The sequence below is a fragment of the Sphaeramia orbicularis genome, chromosome 16, assembly GCF_902148855.1.
Source record: "Sphaeramia orbicularis chromosome 16, fSphaOr1.1, whole genome shotgun sequence".
Taxonomy (NCBI): Eukaryota; Metazoa; Chordata; class Actinopteri; order Kurtiformes; family Apogonidae; genus Sphaeramia; species Sphaeramia orbicularis.
The window spans coordinates 52,505,426-52,524,897 of NC_043972.1; the positions used below are offsets into that span (position 1 = coordinate 52,505,426).

At 41.4% G+C, this 19,472-nt stretch overlaps 1 pseudogene; it reads right to left on the minus strand.

Moving 5' to 3' along the window:
* Nucleotides 1-201: 201 nt before the first annotated feature.
* Nucleotides 202-19,472, minus strand: part of LOC115435831 (uncharacterized) — a 63,408-nt pseudogene continuing 44,137 nt past the window's right edge.

The window sequence follows — 19,472 nt, forward strand, 5'->3', positions numbered from 1 at the left end:
TTCTATTAGATCACATCAGTAATGAGGCAATATCTGCCTCTTCAAACAATCAATTGGACCAGTCTCATTCTCTCTGGACCCCTGTGAATAGCTCTATCACATCACTCTGAGTGTTAGGAGGCCAGCAGGAGGTGCCGCAGGGCTACGGGTTACTAGTGGTCCCTTGGAGTGGGGGTCTGGACTGCCCTGCTCTGGGGGCGGCTAAGTGTTTGTCCCTGTTGGGGCGGGGATGGACCCGCTGCCAGGGTTGCCCTGTGGTGGTGGGGTGGGGGGCTCCAGGTTGGGCCTGAGTCGGTGGCTGGCGTCCCCTGGGTCGGGTGGCTGGACTGGTTGGGGGTGGGGTTCCTGGTGGCTGGTGTTGCCGCTCTGGGCTGCGGTTAGCGCTGGGGCTGCACTCGTGTGCTGCGCCTTGGGGGGACTCGCGGCAGGGCTGCTCACTGCCGGGGTGGGGTGGCGGCGCTCCGGATACACGTGTCTGGTGCGTGCAGGTGGGTGGGAGGGGCTGTTGATGGGTGTGGGTACGTGTGTGTGTGGGTGTGCATGTGGGTAGGTGGGTGTATGGGCATGGGTGGAGGTGTTTGTGCGTGTGGGTGTGTAAATGGTCGAACATGTGGGATGGGTGGTGTGTATTTCTGGGAGTCAGTGGGTGTTTGCGCATATGCTTGTGTGGGTGAGTGAGGGACTAGAGGGTGTGTGGGGTTTGGGGGTAGGGCTTGGTGGGACAGGGGGGAATGGATGGGGGGGTGGGCCTCTGGGCCCACGGGGCACCTGGCCGTGGCATCAGGGTGCGCACCGGCCCGCAGCGGGTGGCTGTCTGGGCCGGCTCGGCTGCCCCATGTGCTGGGTGGGACCCCCTGCCCGGGGAGACGGGTAGCTCCTGGGCTCACGGGGCTTGGGGTCCGGCACCTCACCTGCCCCTGGGTGGCCGGCCCCCGGCAGGGGGAGTGGCGGCTTGCGTCCCTGCCCCCCTGGGGCCTGTGCTTGGCTGCTGTGGGGCCTCTGGCAGGGGCCTCCCTCGACCATCTTCGGGGCGGGCACACTGTTGGCTCTCGGGGGGGTGGGCTGGATCCCCCCTCTCTGTGGTGTCTGCTGGTTGGCCGGGCCTTGGGGCCCTCTTGGTTGGTCCCTGATCCTTGGAGGGGGGGTTGGTTGTGGTTGCATGCCTGTGTTCTTCACCTCAGTCTGTTTGCCTCTCTCTCTCTCTCTCTCTCTCTCTCTCTCTCTCTCTCTCTCTCTCTCTCTCTCTATAAATCTATCTATCTGTCTGTCTCTCTCCTTCTCCTTTCTCCTCATCTCACTCAGCTTCAGCTACCTAATGACTGTATTTGGTAATATCCCTGACTTTTTTTTTCTTTTATTTCTTTCCTTGTCTTTATTTGATTTGATTTGACTTAATTTGATTTTTATTTATTATTATCATTATTAGTCTTTTTTTATTTTTTCTTCTTGAGAAGTCCACATCACAACAGTCACACCACATACACACCTTACACACTGCGCTACACACAGAACATTTACACAACCAGGATAGGACATTGATCTTTACTATTGACTGACATGTGTTTCTTTTGAATATTACATGCCATATATCTTAACCCCCCCACACACACACATTATGATGATGTAATGTAAATATTGTGTAATACTGTACATAATGTCACTTGGTGTCGCTTCAATAATGTCATGTCTGCTCCCAGACTGTGTCTAGATTTTGTCTGTCTTTTCTGTTTTGTCTGTCATTTCCTGTTTTATTTTGTTAAGTTTTCCTCATATGTCATGTCTGGTGTCTTTACTTCCCCTCCTTGATTGTTTCACCTGTGTCTGATTGCCTAACTCCACCCTGATGTGTTCCACCTGTGTCTAATTGTCTTCCCGCCCTCTTGTGTATTTAAACCCTGTGTCTTCCCCTGTTTCTCTGCCAGTTTGTTTGCTACACTTGTTGTGCTTACTCACCAGCGTTTTTGGATCCTGTCAGTCTGTCTGTCTGCCTGTTGTCAGTGGTCGGAAGACAAAAACGGGTCGTTTTTGTCTTCCGACCACTGATTCTGCCTGTTCCTCATCTGCCTGCTCGTCTGGTTCTGACCTGGTTCGTTCATCCGACTTCCGATTCTGCCTTTCCCCTGATTACCTCAGCCTCCAACGTTTTACCTGTGTTTTGACCCTCGCCTGGACTTTGACCGTGAGTAAGCCTTCTCCTCATATCCTGTTGCCACCTGATTTGCTCTCCTGTGTATGACCTGGCCTGTTTTTTGACTGTCCTCTGTTTTGCCCTAGTCGGGTTGCTGTCGGGATTTCTCCGGCTCGGCCGTGCTGACCGCCCGCTGTCCCTGCTCACAGCCCGGACGTCGAGTCCTGAATCACATGCCTTCACAGACGTGTTAATAATTCTGTGCTGTTTTTTCTCCTGTGATTGTGTTTAGTAAACACTCTCAATTCTTATTCTGTGTACTGGTCTTGCATTTGGGTTCAGGCTTTGTACTCAGTCCGTTACAAATAAAGGTGGGGGGAAAAAAAAAATACCATAGACATTTGGTATAGGACTCATCAGCATGTTGGAGATATTCCTCCTGTCTCTCGTCTTTCCCCTGTATGGGGCAACGTATGCTTCAAGGCAGGAAGAGCAGATGGAGGTTTCAAAACCTGGGCAGATAAAGGTGTACAAAAGGTGGCAGACCTTTAGAAGGATGGTAGTTTTCTTACATTTGACCAACTATGTCAAACATGACATTCCAGAGAAACATTTTTTAAAATATTTACATGTAAAACATTACATCGTGTCAAAACACAAACACATTGTATGTGAACTTCCGTTATCAAATTTGGAGAGTCTCGCACTCCAAAACTTAGAGAAGAAAGGTCAAATTTCTTTATTTTATGCAGCTCTGTTGGCACATGATAAGGAAACCACCACAGATGGGCTGGATGCATAGAGATCTGACCTTCAAGAGGATATACATGAGGTAGACTGGGAAAGTGCATGTTTAAAATCCCAAACACCATCAATTAACACAAGGATGAAACTCCTCCAATATAAATGGTTGATGAGAATTTATATCACTCCAATCAAACGGAATCGTTGGTCACCCAACATCCTGGATACCTGCAACAAATGTCTAGAAGGAAAGGGTACTCTGTTTCACTGTCTGGAGCTGTCCAAAATTACAGAAGTTCTGGAAGTCAGTCATACAAACTTTGTCCAAGATTGTTGGTGCCTTTTCAAGCAAAGATGTGTGTGTTGGGTATATTTCCAGACAGCTGTATTTTTACTTAAAGTCAGTCAAGACTCATTGACTTTGGACTCCTGCAGGCCAGGAGGATGATATCTTTATACTGGAAGAAAATGGACATACCCTCAGTACATATGTGGGTGAGGGAGATGGCATTTTGTATGGTATTGAAACAACTCAGTTACATTGTTAGAGGAAGGGGAGGGGATTTTGTGAAAATACAGTCACCTTTAACTGAGTTTCTCAGATGTTATGAGACCAATTAATTTTGACAATGGTGCTGATTTATGGAGCTGTAGGCTGTTTATTTATGCTTATTTAATTTAATTTATTTATTTAGCTCTCATTCATTTATTTATTTGGGTGGAATATGTTGCTTATTCTTTGCTTAATATTGAGTGTATTGTTAATTGTGTAATATAAAGTTCAATAAAGATATTGTTTTAAAAAAATAATAACACATTTCACCACTGATAAACAACAACAGAGAAATACCTATTCACCCCTCTGTGTCGAAAAAGAGCAACTTCATATTTATAAGTGCTGGGATATCCCAGAGCAGTATTTACAGCGCACTGTCTCCATGACGACAACCAGTAGCGCATGCAAAATCCTCATTTAATTAGGGCAGTCTCCAAGACTTTGCGCCTGTTGTCATTTGCGCAGGCAATCTTAGTTCATCACCAATGACACGCAAATCAATAGCATGCAGAATTTTTTAGCACGAGCAAGCACATTTGCGCCCGTTATTTGTGATCTTAGTAAATCAGGCCCAAAGAGTTTTAGTCCATAGGTGGACCCTGGTTTTAACCACACCCTAAATCCATCATCAAGAAACTGGCACTGGCTTGCTGATCCTCAGTTGCCACCTGATGAGTTTACATCAGTCTGAAGTAAATGTCTTCCAAAGTCTGAAAATCCATGTGTGGTTTTAAGGATTGTCACTACCGAACACAGAATTTCTGTAATTAATCCCTTTTGTTTTTTAATGCTAAATATTATGTTTTATCTGTGTACACCTGTTCAGAACTGTGTTTGCTAGCCATTATTAGCCTAGCATTGTTGAGTTAAGCTAAAAACTAGCTAAAAGTATCACTACCGAAACAGTCACTACCAAAACCAATGGTAATGTTTCGGTAGTGACATGATGGTTTCGGTAGTGACAAAAACATATGTTCATTCTTTTGATGCATATTATTATTATTATTATTATTATTATTATTGTAGTAGCGTGTTCTGACACACCACTACTGTGGTGCTTGACTCCCAGGAATGACCTGGTTGACGCGCTAATAAGATCTCACCATATGTCCGTGGTTTTAATGAAGAGTCTTCAGGCTCGTCTCAGTTGTGATGCATATTAAAAACAAATGATTTATTTTCTTGTCCACAACGAATACATAATCCCAACTTTTCATTAACGAAACTCATAACTCATTCCATTGTCTTCTAGCCACCATAGCGGTCAACAACCATAAGCCCTTCCGGGGTCAAAACACACAATGACAAGGTGAAGTGACCTGCCTAAATACCTGTGCTCTTGGCGACAGGACAGCGACACCCAATGACATGGCATAGTAAATACACCCTCAGTGACAACAATAATTAGCTGAGCGAATAGGACTTGGTATTACAATCCCTAATTGATCAGCACTTGGTGATGAGTGGGGTAGGGGTAAAAGCTTCACTGGGGTCTTCAGGTGGGCACCCTGCTTCATTGCTGTTTCATTGAAAGGCCCACAATGGTGGTTTGGATTGATGGCAACTACTTACCTGCCTTGATGGCAGTTTGGGTTGATTGGGTTGATGGAGAATACTTACCTGCCTTGATGGCGGTTTGGGTTGATGGCGCTGTAAAGAGGAAAAAAAAAAGGTACGCCGGCGGTTTGACAGATGCATGTATAGCATGCGTAGATCTGTTGAGCCCATAGGACTTGGTATTACAATCCCTGATTGAATGGCACTGGGTGATGAGTGGGGTAGGGGTAAAAGCTTCACTTGGGTCTTCAGGTGGGCACCCTGCTTCATTGATGTTTCGTTGATAGGCCACTACATCTCCACAGGGCTCAACGGCGACACCAAGCGTCCCTGGTGTGCCCCCCTCAGCTTTTACCCCGGTGGTCACTTTGCAGCCCAGATGGGGTCCTTCCTCTTTATCTATAGCCAGCTGCTGCTGCGCTCGGCGGCTTCCGACAGTGATCTGATGGCTTGCTGAAGGACCTGTCCTCGCACTCCCATCCCCTTCAGAAGCTTGGTTGTGGATCCAGTGACAAAGCCTCTGCACCCGACCTCCACGGGAAGCACATTAGCACACCAGCCATGTTGTTCTGCCTCTGTTGTTATGTCGGAGTATTTCAGGCGTTTGCGTTCATATGCTTCACTGACTGCAGCCTCCCATGGTACAGTCAGTTCTACGATGAGCAGTGGCCTCTGCGATGTTGACCATAAGACCAGGTCTGGTCTGAGATTAGTTGTAATTATCTCAGGTGGAAAGATGAGCTTCTGGTCTAGATCAACCTGCATTTTCCAATCCCGGGCATTGGCCAGGAAGGTCGTTTCCACTCTAGCAGCTGTTGTTGCTGAGAGTTGCCCTACCCTTATGAAAGGGATGGTGTTCGGCTGTCCAGGCACTGGAGGAGGAAGGGTGTTGTTAGTTGTTCTTCTTCCTTCCAGGATGATCGCCAATTGTTGTAGGACCTGGTTGTGTCTCCATGTGTACCGGCCTTGGGACAAACTGGTTTTGCATCCGGTGAGAATGTGCCTGAGTGTTGGAGGGGTTTTGCAGAGAGCACACGATGGATCCTCTCCTAGCCACTGGTGTTGGTTCTTGGGTGAAGGAAGCACATCGTAGGTGGCTCTAATAATGAAGCTGATCCGGCTTCCTTCCATCTCCCACAGGTCCCTTCACGTAAGTTTACGATGCTCCAGGTTTTCCCAGCTAGTCCACTGGCCCTGTTTGGACTGTGAGACTGCCTTTGCACATTTTGCTGCCTCTTCCTGCTGTCGAACCTCAGCCACGACCAGCTTTCTCCTCTGGGTAGCTGTGGCCTTGGGCCATGTGGGTCGGCTTGTTCCAAGTCCAAACCCACTTCTTCCATGCTGCACCTGCCCTACAATGTCTCCATGTCTGAGCACTGATTTTGCTTGCTGGATGGCCTCTGATGGGATCCATTTCCTGCCAGTTGCCAATATGGGGGCAGCTGCTCGGATCGTGTCATCCTGAGACTCGTTCAGGGTCATGTTCAACCTCCCTTTGGCATATTTATATTCCTCCATGAGGCTCGAGACAAGCAGTTTCAGGGCCCCGTGCCCATACAAGCCGATATTGCTGAGGCAACGGGGAAGACCAAGCCACTTCTTGATGTAAAAGCTGACTGTTCTCTCCAGCTTCTCAACTTTGGTCATGGGGATCTCATAGATTGCTAGAGGCCACATTATGACTCTGCACTTTATGAATATGGCTCTTACAATTATTATCATTATTCTTATTATTATTATTATTATTATTAGGCCACTGCTGAGTAAAGCCGGTGCGGGGCCTATTGAGTCTGCAGTGGGCGCATGGGGACGAAATCGCCAGTGACGCGGTCGCCTTTCACCACTGTCGCCACTCTCACACATATTCACATCCATGGCACTGAGACCTTTCCGTAGGTGTACATGACGTGAACAAATCGCATATTTACACCTGCTCAGAATGAATAGGAGTCAATGGGCCACACCCAGTCAGGGTCAGTCACGTGGGTGTAAGTGCACGACACGTGACATCTGACCCCACAGACATGTGGGGGACCTCGAGAGCTTTCAAATAAAGCCAAATATGTGGTTGCCACGGAAACGGCTATATTGTTCTTGCTCAGATTATTATTAGGCCCAAGCCAAGTAAAGCCGGCGCAGGGCCTATTGAGTCTGCAGTGGGCGCATAGGGACGAAATCACCAGTGACATGGTCGCCTTTCAGCACTGTTACCACTCTCACACATGTTCACATTCACGGCACTGAGACCTTTCCGAACATGTACATGACATGTGCACAAATCGCATATTTACACCTGCTCAGAATGAATGGGAGTCAATGGGACATGCCCACTCAGGGTCAGTCACGTGTGTGTAAGTGCATGACACGTGACATCTGACTCCACAGATGTGGGGGACCTCCAGAGCTTTCAAATAAGGCCAAATATGTGGTTGCCATAGAAACGGCTATATTGTTCTTGCTCAGATTATTATTATTATTAGGCCTGAGTCGAGTAAAGCCGGCGCAGGGCCTATTGAGTCTGCAGTGGGCGCATGGGGACGAAATCGCAAGTGACGCGGTTGCCTTTCGCCACTGTCGCCACTCTCACACATATTCACATTCACGGCACTGAGACCTTTCTGAAGATGTACATGATGTGCACAAACTGCATATTTACGCTTGCTCAGAATGAATGGGAGTCAATGGGACATGCCCAGTTGGGGTCAGTCATGGGGGTGTAAGTGCAAGACACGTGACATCTAACCCCACAGACATGTGGGGGACCTCGAGAGCTTTCAAATAAGGCCAGATATGTGGTTGCCATAGAAATGGCTATGTTGTTCTTGCTCAGATTATATTTATTTATTTATATTTTTATTCTCCTGCTCTTTCAACTCAAATTTGACCCCCTGAACATTTACGAAAACTCACCAAAGTTTGCCCAAAATTCAGAAGTGCGAGAAATTGAATTTACATATAGGTTTCCTAGATGTCGGTAAAGAAATGTTGCGGCAGCACCCCCTTGAAAAGTGGAAATGCATTACGCCAAATGTGAGCACGTCCAACTTAAAGTTTGTCGTAGAGCCATGAAAATCAGTACACAGATTCATCATGAGGAGACAAAATAAAAAATATTACTATGGCCACGCCCCTAAACCAACCCTTAGTCAGCCATATTGGATTGAAATTTCCAAAATGCTGAGTCAGCGTTTTCGCTGACGTCGTATTTTAACTATCTCCTCCTTGGGCGTTTGGCCGAATGAGCTCAAAATTTGTGTACAGTATCTAGAGAAGTGGAGCATCAAAAGTTAGCCAAATTTTTTGGATCAGTTTTACCGTTTTTGTGCAAGGACGTCGCAAAATTTGCGAAGTTTTTTCAGAAATTTGCCTTTACAAATCTTGCTTCAGTTTGGTCATACAATCACCAATTTGGCTCAAATTTCAATCAGTTGTCAATCTCCCAGGCCTGCAGCCATTTATTGGAAGAAATTAAAATTTTACACTATAGCGCCCCCTACAAAGTTACCTTTACAAAAATTGCTTCAGCTCAGACATACAAACACCGATTTGGCTCAAATTTAAATTAGTTGTCAATCTCCCAGGCCTACACCCATTAATCTGAAAAATTTGAAATTTGGCTCCATAGCGCCCCCTGCAAATTTAATTTTACTAAAATTGGTTCAGTTTAGACATGCGATCACCTATTTGCCTCAAATTTGAATCAGTTGTCAATCTCCCAGGCCTACACCCAAGGTTTGAAAGTTGCTGAAAAACCCCATGTTTTCAGGGTTGAAAAAGTAATTTTCAGGGTGGGGGCGGGGTGGGGGGTTGTTTGGGCTTGATTTGAAATTTTTTCACATTTTTGTATTCCCAAGACATGGGAGCATTAGAAAATCTGGGCTAAAGTTGAATCTGAAAATTTTCCTGAAATAAGCCCCCCCCCACTTCAATTTCTTCAAAGGGGGGAAATCCTTCCAGTATGCTAAAACATTTGTCCACACAGCATGCAATTCATTTGGAGGACTGCCACTTGTTTGATACGCTACTTAGCAACACTAGTGAATCTAGCAGCAGAGCAAACACCAGGGTGTCATCTGGGCCCGGTTCAGCAACAAACATCCTGCCCCCTCAAATAAAAGTTTCCAAAGGTAGGAAAAAGGAAAATGAGGTGCACAACAGTGGGAGACATAGAGGAATTAGTAAAGCGTTTTAAGTTTCACTTTCACTTTGTATGGTCATATGATATGGTGTGGCCGCCCCCATCACCGCTTCCATCACTCGCATGTGACACCTCAACTTTCCTGATTGCCACCTCATATATGACTATCTGGAACTGGACCCGATGTCATCTGTTATTGTTATTTGTGCATACTGTATATGTTATATTTTCTGTGCAGAGATGGAAATATAAAAGACAGTTAATGCAAACACATCCATTTGTAGTCTTTTATTCCCTCACCCAATGAGAATCGATAAGAGAATTGATAAGGAATCAGATTGATAAGCAAAATCAATAATGGAATTGGAATCATTAAATTCTTACCAATTCCCATCCCTATATACAATATCTACATATATATGTACATTATCATTTCACTTGAATGTTTAATCCAGACAAAATTAAAGGCAAAAATCGAAGGGTTGCTCAAGGATATACGTATATTTAAAAAGAGGAGGAAAATAGAACAAGAGTAGATTTAAACTGAATAAAGTGAATACAACTCAGACACTAACACAGTGCAAGCTTTTAGATGGTGAAAACAACTGATGCATTGCATTTAGAATTGGTAAATATGGACAAAAAAAATCTTGATTCCCCCCCCCCCCAATATTATGGTTTATTTACAGTTTTAATGAATTGTTTTCCGATGACTTGATAACTGAAAATGCAGACAACTGGTTTAAAACATAGAAGCAAAATAAGGTAGAACAGTAATAACCCGGTAAAATTAGACTGTTACATGAGCTATGAAACTGACTGATGGGTTACAATGCACATAAAGCCGAATGTATTATGATGGTACCTATGTTTTGGACACAACCTCTAGGATTTCTGTTGTTTCGGGCATACATGACATGAAAATTCATGTCATTCGTTAATTTTTAAATTTTTTTTTTTTTTACAAAACCCTTTTATATTTTAATACATTATAAGAATCAAAGGTTATATTTAGAATTTTTGTTTGGCCTGAAAGGAATAATCTGGGTTTTGTGATTTAAACACTTTCTGTGATTTTTAGAAAGCAAAACCTTGATTAGTCAAATTAATTGGATATATTGTCCAGTCCTAATTACATTTCCACGATTCTATGCTACTTTACGTCATCAATATCCATGTTTTGTTATTGTTTTGATTGATTCAGTCTATAACTATTCTGTAACAAAACCAAACTAAAAATACCAAGAGAATCACATCTGTTACTGTTCAAGGCCACTTTATGAACAAATGCAAAAAGTAGAAAAACATGAAATCAAGTCTTTTTGAAACACAGAGAGGAATGTTTTCCATTTATTTCAGAAACGGATCATATCACATCACACGTTCTCTGAGAGCAAAGCTTTGATCTGAGGCATATCTTCCCCGACGTGGACTCTCATTCACCTGCTGCACACTCACTGAGTCAGACACACACATACATCCTGCACCCCACTCCCCTCCCCTCCCCCCCCCCCATGGTAAAACCCCCTGAGAGACCTGAGGCATGCAGTGGTTGGTCTGTTGCCTCCGTTCATATGACTAATTAGACCAGCTTCACACTGTGCCGTTCTCTTTGATGCGAATCTCTGGTGCTAATTGCTGTGTCAGTCTCGGGCCATGGCCAGGTTAAGTTCAAATGCAGGACTCAACTCATCTCCTTTAACAAACACATTTATCACAAATCAATATTTTTAGAGTACAACTTCTCTGTGTCTGTATCACCTCTGTCAATAACAATACTTAATTAGTCAAATGTTGAGAATTTGTGTTAAAAGACTAAAACAAAAGTGACATTGTTTTTTCCAGTCAATGTAAAGATACTTGTTTAAAAAGAGACTGTGGTAAAAGTAGAAGCAGCGATTCAACCTCCTCACTACTTTTAAAGTCCAGGCACTGAGTTGTACTGAAGGACATTCTAGCAGCTGAACTTCACCTCCTATTAATAGAATGTGAAGACTATTAACCATTCTCATGTGAAATCAAATCACAAAGGTCTTGTCCTGTATTTATATACAAAAACGTCCAGATTTAAGAGGATTTAGGATGATTTAACTTAATTTTAAAGGCAATGTATGCAACATTTTCCTTAAAAACACCATATAATCTCAGATAGGTCCCTAATCCTAACCCCCCCAAATCCTTATTTCCAAACCCCTGTCTTTGTCTGGGGGTATATTTACCTACAGAAATCCTACTGTCTGCCTAGATTTTCTTTTCCCTGTAGTTTTGCTTTGTTTGGAATGCTTCTGGGCATCAGCCTTACCCTTGGTCAGTCAGTTTGTACCTCCAGCTAATAACAGCATCATGCCACATGTGGGTGGAACACTATAAGAATGAAATGACTCTGGTTCTTTGGCTTTCTCTTCTTTTATGCTCATTTCACTTAGTGCAAAATTTTCTCTGAGAAACAATGCTTTTGGAATTAATGTACATCCACATAGACCTTTCAGCCTCTTGCAAATCTGTTGGCAACATATAATTGAAATGAGGACGCTTGTGTTTCATCTGTTGTCTCTACCGTGTCTGTGTGTTTATTGTATGTGTCAGGAAATATCTTTTTTTTTGGTTGTTTGTTTTTGCTTTTTCCCAACTTTTTTTGTACTCCCTCCAATCAGTCTTATGGTCATTTGACAGCTGCTCTCTCCCTCTCGTTCACAGAGTGGAGAGGAAGCAAAGTCTGAACAGTTCTGTCACAAGCATGAGCCAGAAGTTTACTTTCACTGTCCATGTTTGAGATTGACAGAAATTTCTGAGTAATCTGTGTATTTTCCTTGACAACAAAGCAAAAAGGCTGAAAACCAAACTACAGACTACAGGCTGAAAACCAAACTTCCCCCAACTGCGCAGCCCTAATCAACAACCAGTGTTTCCAACTCCTCAGTAAGCAAAGTATCTATTGTCTGTCCTAAAAGTTGCTAGAAGTTGCTAAAGATGTCATCACCTATTTTGCACAATTGGAAATGTACATTTTATTGTAATGATGATGATTGTAATAAATGATGTAGGACAGCAAAATTACATTGTGGGAAAAAGTGAAAATAAAAATACCTTAAATATGTTAAGAACTATAAATGAACTGTACACTGTCAATTCTATTTTTTTTTAAATGTCCCAGTTCCAAACCTCCTCCTTTATCCAGGCTTCAGGACCGGCTAAAGCGACCCAAAAGAGACACTCTGGAGGACTTACTCAGGTTATTTATTTATTTATTTATTTATTTGTTTGTTTATTTGTTTATTTATTTATTTATTTATTTTCACTTTCATTTTTCATTTACTTCAGTTTGGTTTGGTTCTTACCCTCGGCCACACTGGCCGCAGGGTATTGTCATCAGTCAGTCATCCATCTGTCTGTCTGTCTGTCCAGTATGTGCAAAAACTTTGGCACGCACCAGCGGTTCTCAACTATGGGGGACAGCAGATAGTCAACAACAAGGATAAGGTGAGGGGAGCTCACTTCCACTGTCGAAACATTTTCCACATACAGGTCTAGGGCTGGGTAAAAATAAAATGATCTTAGATTGATTTTATTTTAATTTTGCATTATTGAGTAATAGTGGTTGAGATCAATTTTTGCAGGACCACGAGTACCTGACCAAGGTACCGCTGGCACAGAATCGTTCAATTAATACTGAATCAAATCGGATCAAAAAGAATTGTGATTAATCGATTCAGAACCTTATGAATCAAAATGGAATCAATTAAGGAAATTGGCTGTGATACCCTACCCTATACAGGTCCATCACATTACTTGTTGAATTATGTACTGAGGTCTGGATTGAGGATGAATTGAGGTCCGTGGGGGGGGGTTACCGTATGTGCAAAAACTTCCAGTGTGTTCTGAAGGCTATGGGTGTTCAAATGTGTGTACGCTATGTTTAATCTTACACTCCACTTAGAAATGGACAAGTCACAGTAAAAAATTAACATTTTTAACCATAATTTTTTGTTTTGTTTTAAGTCTACATTAACAATCTAAACAGACCAAAGAGAATTAAAGCTGCAAGCAGCATTGGGCGGGACCTCGCACCGGGCGTTCCACCTCCCCCGCGATCCACCTCCCGTGACCGTCGACACCTCAGCTCCACTCACACCTCTCCGTCCCGATACCAGTTCCCACCCTTTAGTGTCTGTCCTCCTTACATCTCTACAGAACAGCAGCAACCCTCTGCTGAAACCACCATCACCTTTAAATGAGACTTTTATTTTGGAAACCCTACTGTGTGTATGTGCGTTTGTTTTGTATGTGAGAGAAAGAATCAGTTTGAAAAATGAATAGAAATTGTATGAATAATTGAGCATAAAAGTGATGATTTATCACATTTAAGGCTATTATTTTGGAAAAACCCTATTGTGTGAGTATGTGTGTCTGTGAGAAAGAGTACTTTTTAATGAAGAAACATTGTACAAACAGTTGAGCGTTTGGTCACAAAAATGAAAAGAAGTTATTTACTAGACATTATTTATATTTTTTAATACGGGTTTTATTTTGAAAAAATGTACTCCGTGTGCTTTGTAATGTGTGCAAAATGTCCAATATGCACAATACAATGCAGCAAAACCTGTTTTAAAATGTGAGGGGGGGAGAAAAAAAAAAAAAAAAAAAGTCCTTGTTTTGGGTTTGAACCCAGATCCTCCTATACACTAGACCACTGCTCTCACCCCTGGGCCACTCTCAGACACACCCTGAGTGGCATTACTAAGCGTTATATAGGGATTTTGTCATGTGACAAAGCGAAACTACACATACTCTTCAAAAAATCGCCATTATTCCATAACCATAGGTCGTATCTGAAAAATTCTTTCAGTTTTGGATTCTGCAGACTTGTGGGCATTTAATGAAGTACATGTTTTTGTCAAAAGCCTGAAATGAATAAGCAGTAATTGCAGAAATGTAGAGTAACTTTCAAAGGCAGATTGCCAACTTCCAGTTGGAGCTAGCTCATAGGTGTCAGCGCATGATTTGTTGGGCTTGATTAAACGAAAGTTTTGGCATTGGTTTCCTATGTCTACAACATTCCTACTGGAAGTTTGCAATTTGAGCATTTTATTTTGAAAGGCAAATTCTGAACTTCCTGTTGGAGTTAGGTCATGAATGTCAGTGCGTGATTTGTCGGGCTCGATGAGATGAAAATTTTGGCATTTGTTTCATGTTTCTACGACATTCCTACTGGCTGCTAGGGCCATTTTTGTGTGTGTATGGGGCACTAGAGAGCTCATTTTGGCACCTATGGGTATAATTTTTACATTTTATAAATTTTTTCGCCAGACCTGACATGTGTGCCAAATTTGATGCGTTTTTGAGCATGTTTAGGGGGTCAAAATCCAGTTCAAAATGGCGTTGGGAAAAAAATATATATATATAAAAACGAACGAAAAACAATAGGGCCTTGCTTGCAGGCAAGGCCTCTCACTGTGTGAGAGGGCCTTACCTTTCGGCTCAGTCCCTAAAAAAAAGAAAAGGTTGCTTGGGTAGTCTGAAAAATTGCTAAATCTAACAACAAAAGTGTTAAGTTGGCATCAGTGTCAACAGCAATATCCTAAAAATAATTCAAAATAAATCAAACTTATTTACAGCAACTGTGATGAAGTGAGGAGGTGCATAATGGAACAAAACAGCAGCATGTATGACAAAGCTGCAACATTTAATCAAGTGCAGAATACAGTCAGTAGCAGATGTGAGCAATATCACGGATTGTAAATTTACTGAATCTTGTGTGCATGTGTGCATAGTGAACATTAACTTCACTCCAATTGTAAATCAGTTTTCACTATCAGCAGCAGAGCTCAAAATATCAGGACAGCCTTTCTCTAACACATTTACTCGCTTTTATCTGGTCACCTCATGTTGCATCCTTTGTTTTTGTCATGTTTCACTGTTTTTGTTTTGTCGTATCTTGTAATATCTTATCTTGTAATCAATTTTTATTCCATTGTTTAAGCTGTTTTGTTCTGTCTTTCAAGTCTTGCTTGGTCTTTTATATCGTTTCAGTCTTGTTCAATGTTCTTTTACATCTTGCTACATCTTTTTATTTATTTCATTTATGTCATTTAAGCCTCTCTACATCTTTTGTTATGTTTTAATCTTTTATGTGTTTAATGTTAAAATACAGATATCTGAAAACTCTACTCAAGATCAGTAACTGAGTATGTGTACCTCAGTACCTCCTACTTCTACTTCTGGAGTACAGAGCGACTTGCTCTGTAGTACAATTAATTTATGAAACTTAACATAACAAGAATGAAGGGTAAAAGTATGCTGCTCTTATAAGAGCTAGAATTAAAACTTTGAAATGAAACCTGAAAGAGCTACAATGCTGAATCTATGACTCATGAATGAACAGAAAATAGGTGCTGGTTGTGTTAAACTTTGTTAATTTTAAGATCACAGAACACACAGCTGTATATGCAGGATCAAACCTGTGACCTCTGGATGGTGGAACTGCCCCCCCCCCCCTCTCAACTCTCCATTCTGTTTTGCCCAAAGTCAATGGGATTATACGGGGCCTTGGTGAATGATAGGTCAAATGAAAAGGAGTTGGAGGGGGTGGGGGCTGGAGGTTACAGAGGAGAAGGATGAGGATATGATGGATCAGGGGACCGCTGAAGCAGAAACACAGTGGTGGTGGTGTGTGAGAGTAAAGAGGAAAGACGGTGTTAAACACAACCTCATGACAGAGCTGTTACAAAGTCACCTGCACACAAATAATCAATACACCCTGGCAGCCATAATGAATTTCTATTCAAAATAGAACATCAATTAAAAGATACTGAGGCAAAGTGAAATTAATATGTAGTGGATTTTGTGTTCTGGGTTTGTGTTACATGTCATGGTAAAGTTTAGTTAATTTATCTTCAGGAGTCAGCAAATCATAAACTTCTATTTAACAAAATAAATCACACAAGATTTTCACATTGACAATGTTATATTAATGACTGTATTTCATATCTAGTTTATAAATAATCTAGATAGTAAATATGTTAGTGAAGTTAAAACACACAACCTAGCATTAGAGTAGAGATAAAGCTTGGAAACTATCAAGGAGGTTACTACAACTGTCATGGTGCATTATTGCTGACCCCTCCCTCAGATTGATTATCATTTTCTCCTGCTGGCACCGCACCTGAAGCAGTTCTCCATCAGAGCCCCATATAAGTGGCTCCTCTACTCCAGTGTGGTGCCAGATCATTGCCACCGCTTCTTCATACACTCACCCTGACTCTGATTTCATTCTTCACTGCCATAACCCGGACATTCAGTTGCGTATGAGTTCAGTCATTCACTCCGTCTTGACAACGTTTTATAATTTATTACCTCTGCCAAAGAACAGCAGAGGGTTTGTTTGCCTTTTTGTTTGTCTCTTAGCAGGATAACTCAAAAAGTTATGGATGGATTTGGATGAAATTTTCAGGACATGTTGATACTGGCACAAGGAACAAATGATTAATTTTGGTGGTGATCGGGGGGAGATGGATTTTTTTGTTTGTCTGTTAGCAAGATAACTCAAAAAGTTATAGAAGTATTTTGGAACAAATGATTACATTTTGGTGGTGATTGGGGTGGGGGTGGGTTTTGATGAGATTTTCAGGAAATGGTGATACTGGCACAAGGAACTGTGACAGTATCAACATTGCTTTTCAACAGTGCTTTTCTAGTTTATTTATTAACCTTTATTTCATCATGAAAAAAGACTCATTGAGATAATAAATCTGTTTTGCAAGAGTGCCCTGGCCAAGACTGCAGCAGTAGAAGTTACAGACAATATTAATTACAGTCTTACAGCCACACTAAAAACATCCATAAAACACATAATAAAATTAAGTTCTAAAAACATATATAAAACACTAAACTAAAAATATACATATAAAACACCATCAATAATTTAAACAGTACCAAAAGTATATAACAGTGTCGCTTAAAACTATCTCAAAGCAGAACCCTATTTAGTCAGTTTAAAAAATATATATGTCACAGTAGAGATTGAAGTCCAGTAGGATTCCTAATCCTACTAGGACAGATAGGAATTGTAGTTTGTCCTAGGACAAACTAGGACAAACTACAATTCCTATCTGTCCTAGTAGGATTAGGAATCCTACTGGACTTCAATCTCTACTGTGACATATATATTTTTTAAACTGACTAAATAGGGTTCTGCTTTGAGATAGTTTTAAGCGACACTGTTATATACTTTTGGTACTGTTTAAATTATTGATGGTGTTTTATATGTATATTTTTAGTTTAGTGTTTTATATATGTTTTTAGAACTTAATTTTACAGGATTACAAATCCTACTAGGATTACAAATCCTACTAGGACAGATTGAAATTTTAGTTTGTCCTAGGACAAACTGAAATCCTACAAGACATTAGGATCTGAAGATTGGAATTCCAATCTGTCCTAGGAGAATTTGCAATCCTACTAGGACAGATTGTAATTCTATTTGGAAGTGGGATCTGAAGATTGGAATTTCAGTCTGTCCTATAGCAAAAATATAAGAATTCTGTCAGGACAATCTCGAATTCTATTAGGAGAATGTCAGATTATATCAAAATGTATGGAAAATAGACTGAATCATTTCACAGCCAAAACCTTTAAGTATTAGAAAAAAACAACTGACAAAACCTCTATAGTATTACTTGTTTGAAATTTTGAAGTTAGTACTATAGACTAAGGTTATTGTCACTTAACAAATGAGTAGTATGCAGCACATTTAAGTCTTAGAAAAAGTCTTTGAAGCTTAGCTATAGAATATTAGATTCAAAGTCTGTGTGAATTCTGAATAAAATCATGGTTTGTAAGAATATTGTTGTTTCTTTTACTTTTAACCCCACCATCTAGAGCAGGGGGCAGCAAAATGTCAATGCCAACTTTAACATTGTACATTTTCTGAATGGCTTGGCAACAATTAGATAATAATAAAATTGTATGTTGCCATGGCAACGGGTTGTTTACAGGTACGTTTTTCAAATTCTACCGATTTCTGAATACAAATGTGTCTCATTTACATACCAATGACAGTTACAAACGGCCATTGAATAAGGTTGGACCAGATAGGACAGCTGGCATCCTGGTTACAATGTGTATTGACCTAAGGGCCATATACTGTATCTAAGATATGAAAATAATTCAGCTGGAATAGTGATGGCGAAATCGTAGGACAGACTGAAATTCCAATCTTCAGATCCCACTTCCAAATAGAATTACAATCTGTCCTAGTAGGATTGTAAATTCTCCTAGGACAGATTGGAATTCCAGTCTTCAGATCCTAATTTCTTGTAGGATTTCAGTTTGTCCCAGGACAAACTAAAATTTCAATCTGACTTGTAATCCTACTAGGATAGATAGGAATTTTAGTTTGTCCTAGGACAAACTACAATTCCTATCTGTCCTAGTAGGATTAGGAATCCTACTGGATTTCAATCTCTACAGTGACATATACATGCCGACTGATCCTTTTCCCACTCATTTAAAATGACTTTGAATGTATTTTCAGAGCTCATGTCCTTCATTTTGAGCTCCTTCTATAGGTTGTTCCAGGCAGTGGAATCAAAACATTTAAAAGCCTTCTTTCCCAGTTCCCAGAGTTTTGGAACATGTAGATATAACAGACCCTGTCACAAAAGGCCCATTTTATTCAACAAACTCAAACAAATAAACATAAATCTCAAGTTTTCTACTGTACAAGGCAAACTTTGGAGCCAGCTCAAAAATGAATATGGCCTCTTGTTAGTATCAAAAACAGACAGTAGTGGCTGATTTGGATATGAAGTGGGGTTTCCCTTCCCTCTGATGGACCAGTTGACTCGATCTCGGTCAATCAGTGACAGTTGAAGTTGCCTTTAACCATTCCTGGAGATGCACAATGTTGGACTGTTGGCTGTTCAGTCCTCTGGAGCTCTGACAAGACTCAAACAGGCAAACTGCCATATTATTCTCTACTTATGTCATCCATGAATTCTTTGAGTGTCTGATCTTCCTGCAATGTGATATCATGACTTGCGTAAATATACACAGCATTTTTAATTGGCGTGTTTTCTGCACACATTATAAGCTTTCCCTGTATATGTTCATGCCATGTGAAATAACACACACTGAGGGTTAGGGTTAGGGGTTAGGATTAGGGTTATGTGAACTGGAGAGCTTGGCGTGAATTGAAACACAATCCAATGGCATTGAATAAAATGCATGCATATTGCATGCCAAATATCATAAGAACTGGCATGACATACAACGCGATTTCATGAGATTAGTCTCACTTCCTGACAGTACATGAATTTCAATATACTTAGAGGTTAGAGTAGGTTAGTGGA